The sequence below is a fragment of the Puma concolor genome, chromosome B4 (assembly GCF_028749965.1).
Source record: "Puma concolor isolate L17-30 chromosome B4, mPumCon1.1.hap2, whole genome shotgun sequence".
NCBI lineage: Eukaryota > Metazoa > Chordata > Mammalia > Carnivora > Felidae > Puma > Puma concolor.
In genome coordinates, this window is record NC_141673.1 from 134452924 (window position 1) to 134458562 (window position 5639).

General features: G+C 40.8%; 1 pseudogene; it reads left to right on the forward strand.

Moving 5' to 3' along the window:
* Window positions 1-2882: 2882 nt before the first annotated feature.
* Window positions 2883-4242, forward strand: LOC112867993 (DNA polymerase beta pseudogene; annotated as a pseudogene).
* The last annotated feature ends 1397 nt before the right edge of the window (window positions 4243-5639 follow it).

A 5639-nucleotide genomic window follows, 5' to 3' on the forward strand; every position in this document is an offset into this window, starting at 1 on the left:
TAGACAAGCTGAACTGTCCAGTTGAGGACCAAACAGACAAATCCCAAAAGGGATTGTTTTTTCCTTTTATCGACAGGATGGGAAAGATTTATCGCAGTGTTGAAATAAATTGTTGAAAATCTATTTCTTAAGAAGTCTACAGTGATCTTTGTCAATCTGACTTCTGTGCACACAAGAATGCAAAATTTCTGTATAGAACTATTAATAGAACAAATGACTTGTTTTTTAAATTCTCCTTTAGTTTAACCTTTTTTTTTCTAACACAAGTTTAGATACTTGCCTTCAAGATGGAGAAAATAAGCTAGTGATTTCCTTCCACAGAAGTCTTGAAAGGTCTTCAGCAATGTTTAGTTTTCTAGTATGCCACTAATTGAAATTAACTCTTTGGGGATTCCTTAGAAAAAAATATTCTTAAATTATAGAGGTGCTACTACATGTTAGGATTTGTTTATTTACGTCCTAAATTTCTACAAAACATCACTCTTGGAAAATGTCAGTGTATTGATTATCTTCCTCAGATTGATGCCATCCCCTTGTATTAGACCATGTCTAGGAGGCAATGAAAATTGATCTTATCTTATGTGACATTCAGATAAACAGTCTAGAAAAGTAGGAGAAAAAAAAATCCAGAAGTTATTTAAAGCAATGTTGTAACCTTAGTAATCACTTATATCAGTTCTGCAACTGCACAAATATTTCTTGGTCCTAAACTTTTGCTTTATTTAATAAAATCACTGAAATTAGATTAAAATTAGATATTATATCATATTCCTGTACTAATTGGTACAGTTTTTTTTTTATGTCTATTTTTGAGAGAGAAAGAGAGTACGAATGGGGGAGGGCAGAGAGAGGGAGAGCCAGAATCTGAAGCAGGCTCCAGGCTCTGAGCCATCAGCACAGAGCCTGGCGTGAGACCCAAACCCACGAACCGCCGAACTGTGAGATCATGACCTGAGCTGAATTCGGGCACTTAACTGACTGAGCCACCCAGGCGCCCCTGGTACAGTTCTTTCTTAACCACTCAGCGATATCAGTAAATGTTAGTTTATGTTTATTGGGGGAAGCTGAAGAAAAAAAAAAATAATTAAAATAATGAAATTGAAAATCAAAGAATGTTAAAGTTTCAAGCATGAGACAAATGATCAAAGTGACTGCGTATTTGCCTTTGGGAATCTGATTTACCAGAATTCGTGGTGAGGTCCTCTTTGATGGTGCTGGCAATAACAATGGATGCAATAATGAAAGGAGGTGAGGTGTTCTTACTAAGATGTGGAGGAGAGGAATTAAATTCACCGAAGTCTAAGAGGGATCCTGGCCCTCTAGTGCACAACCTCATGTTGAATATACCTGAAGCTTGAAATCAGAGACCAAATACAACAGAGGGAATCCTTTTCCCCACCAATTCCCTCTACCTTAGCTTGCTTACTTAGCTTTTTTATTTTTATTTTTTAAGTCAAATTATGCAGGAGTAGTTGTAAATTATAGACTCCTGTAATGGGGTGAATTTTGCTTATCTGAAATTCATATAAACCTCAGGATTTGACCTTATTTGGAAAAGGGGTTGCTGCAGATGTAGTTATTTAAAAAAGAAGTTATACTGGACTAAGATTGGCTTCTGGTGCACTGTGACTGTGTCCTTATAACAAAGGGATATTTGGACACAGACAGATGTGCAGGGGACGGTACCTTCGAACCTCTAGAAGCTTAGAGGAAAGGTATGGAAGAGATTCTCCCTCACAGCCCTCATGAGGAGTCCTTGCAGAATTCTTCATCTCAAACTTCTAGGTCTCAGAACTGCAAGACAATACATTTTTGATGTTGAAGCTGCTTACTATGTGGTGCTTTGTCAAGAAAGCCCTAGAAAACTACTGTAACTCTCTAGGCATAGTCTCTCTGTATCACATTTCCCAAACTTATCTGATCATCAGAACTATTTGTAACTTATAAAAAGTATAAACTCTGGTGGGAACCTTCACAACAGATTCCCATTCAGTATGTTTGGGGTGGGCCTAGAAATCTTTATTACAACAAAATAACAATCAAACTACAAAGCTCTGGTCTGGGAGCACCTGGGTGGCTCAGTTGGTTGTGTGCCCAACTCGATTTTGGTTCAGGTCGTGATCCCGGGGTCATGGAATGGAGCCCCGAATCAGGCTCTGCACTGAGTGGGGAACCTGCTTAAGATTCTTTCTCTCTCTCTTTGTCTTCCCCTCTTTTGTGCTTACATGCACTCACTCTCTCTCTCACAAATAAAACAAACAAACAAACAAAAACTCTGGTCTGTGATTCTGATGCAAAGTTAGATTTGAGAACCTCTATTCAAGAAAACATTATTGAGAGAAGTTTTCAAGTGAAAAAAAAAAGTTCTAGTTCTCTAATTTACTTGGTGAGGTTAAAAAATTATTATTTTTGTTTCTAGGCCTTAATTGTCTCTTCTGCAAAAGGAGAAAGTTGGGGGCACTTGGGTGGCTCGGTTGAGTGGCTGACTTTGACTCAGGTCATGATCTTGCAATTCATGAGTTCACACCCCACATGGGCTTGCTGCTGTCAGTGCAAAGCCCACTTCAGATCCTCTGTCCCCCTCTCTCTCTGCACCTCGCCCACTTGTGCTCTCTCTCTCAAAAATAAAACATTTTTTTAAAGAGAAAGTTGGACCTTATAAAAAGCAGAAATTGGTAGTCAGTGGTGTTATCATTAATACTTGTCTATTTTGATCAATAACAAGGATATGCACAGTGTTTAGAGGCAGCCATTGTTCAGTAGGTTACTCTGGCTTTTCCAGAGCTGGGTTGGTCCTGCCCCAATTCCGCAAGTCCTTCAAGCCTGGTGGAGGGGACCAGTGCCTGGCTCTGAGCACTCAGTAGTCCTTGGGGCAAGCCACCATGAGCAAATGAAAGGCACCACAGGAGATGCTTAGTGGGGGAGTCACCAACATGCTCACAGAACTTGCAGACTTTGAGAAGAAGGTGAACCAGGCCATCCATAAGTACAATGCTTACCGAAAAGTAGCATCTGTGAAAGCAAATATCCGTACAAAGTAAAGAGTGGAGCAGAAGCTAAGAAATTGCCTGAAGTAGTAACAAAAATTGCTGACAAGATTGATACCTTTTAGTGACTGAAAAATTGTAAAAGCTGGAGAAGATTCAGTAGGATGATACGAGTTCATCTATCAATTTACTGACTCGGGTTGGTGGCATTGGTCCATCTGCTGCAAGGAAGTTTATAGATGAAAGAATTTAAACATTAGAAGGTCTCGGAAAAAAAAAATGAAAATTAGTTGAACCATGATCAGTGAATTGGCCTGAAATATTTTGAGGAGTTTGAGAAAAGAATTTATCCTGAAGAGATGTTACAAACGCAAGACATTGTAGTACTTGAAGTTTAAGAAGTGGATTCTGAGGGGTGCCTGGGTGGCTCAGTCGGTTAAGCATCTGACACTTGATTTTGGCTCAGGTCATGATCTCATGGCTTGTGAGTGCGCTGACAGTGCAGAACCTGCTTGGGATTCTCTGTCTCTCTCTGTCTCTCTGTCTCTGTCTCTGTCTCTCTGTCTCTCTCTCTCTCTCTCTCTCTCTCTGTGTGTGTGTGTGTGTGTGTGTGTGTGTGTGTGCGCACGCGTGTGTGTGTCTATCCTTTGCCTGCTTGCACTCTCTCTCAAGAAAAAAAAAAAGTGGATCCTGAATATGTTATAAGAGTCTGTGGCAGTTTCAGAAGAGGTGAAGAGTTCATTGATGATATGGATGTCCTTCTGACCCATCCAAGCTTTACCTTTGAATCAACCAAACAGCCAAAGCTGTTACATTGTGTTATGGAGCAGTTATAGAAGGTCCATTTTATTACAAGTACTCTGTCAAAAGGTAAAACAAAGTTCATGAGTGTTTTCTAGCTTCCCAGTAAAAATGATGAAAAGGAGTATCGATACAGGAGAATCGATACAAGGTTGATACCCAAGGATCAATATTACTGTGGTGTTCTCTGTTTCACTGGGAGTGATATTTTCAATAAGAATAGGAGAACTCATGCCCTAGAGAAGGGCTCTTCAATCAATGAATACACAGTCTGTCTCTGGGGAGTCACTGGAGCTGCTGGAGAGCCTCTATCAGTAGATAGTGAGGCATCTTTGACTACATCCAGTGGAAATACCAAGCACCCAAGGATCGAAGTGAATGGTCCTATTCTTCATCCCAGGCACAGCTCAGCTCAACAGGAATCTTGATTTCTTTCTTAACCTTTGGTATGTAAGGGTCTCTGGTGTTTTTAAATGATTGTTTCTTCTTCATGCTATAGCTTGCACTGTACTCAATAAAACCTCTTGAACTATTAAAAAAAAAAGACTATGTACAGTGTTTCATCCGCCATCATGCAGGTGCCAGTTAGTAACCACCATTTCCCTTCATAGGTCAGGTTTCCCATGAAACAGACTCTGAGTTGAAGTACACGTGGCTTGTTGGAGAATGAAGAAATTAGGGTGGGCAGACAGAGAGGTAGAACTATCATGGAGTCACCACCGTGCTCTCAGACAATCCCACCATTAACCCTTGAGCTGATGTATGCCTTTAGAGATGCCTTCTCAATGGAGTTGAGTGGACACAGACTGTGGACCTCCATATGTGGCAGCCATCCCTTGCATGTGGGTTGCTTTCAGAGAAGGAGCAGGGCCTGGCTGAGGCAGCTTCCTTCAGTTGAAGACAATTTTTAGCTAGGAACCAGACTGAGGGAGGTCAGCAGTCATTGGTCTCCGTAGCTGGTGAAAGGAGTTTCTCAGTCCCAAAGATGAGTGGTCTCTTGGAGGCTCATCCCAGCATCTGATACTATTTACCTCTTGTACCAGTTGACTCTACTTGCTTTGTGTATTGGCTCAGTCTGAGAACAGCTGCCCCAGGACTGTGGTGGTTCTGCCCTCCTAGGCTGTATACAGAAATAGAAGATGAGTTGGGTGAACTATACCCCTCACCTCTTGGAGCTTACACCCTGATGTTTGTGATCTCTTCCCTCACTCTACCATCCAAAATTTCTTCACCTGTTGTTCCTGCCTCTGCTGGGCTTTGTGATTTGCCTGGGGACATAAGCTCTGACCACCCAGGCATTTTCAGGCCATGGCCACTGCACTGCTCCCTTTACCATCATCATTGGACAAAGAAATGTCAAGAACTGTCCTCTGGGAATCACCGGGAATCCTGAGTGATACACCACAGTACTTGCTACCCATTGTCTTAAGATTGTTTTACTTTTTTTTTCCTAACATTGGTATGCATATATAGGATATTTATGCTCCCTGCTCTTTACATAATGAACGTGGGCAAAAGACCATAGTTACTATATGTGGAACTTTCACGGGAGAAACATTTGAGGATTCCTCCCATGATATGTTTCTCTTATGTGAATGTGAAGATTGTTGTTGTAAATAGCTAGGTTCTCAATTTCTTGGAAGCAACTGTGATGGCAGACAGCAAAAACTGGGGCACTGTCACCTGTCACATGAGAGAAGTGGTTTTTTCTCATTTTTATATCATCTTTATCCAGAATTAATGTTGGAACTAGCTGGGAAAGATTCAAGCACTGTCTCACATTGTGAGATACGTAATATTAATTTTTTAAAATCCTCTGTTTTACATGCTGAATTATCTATCTCAAGATAG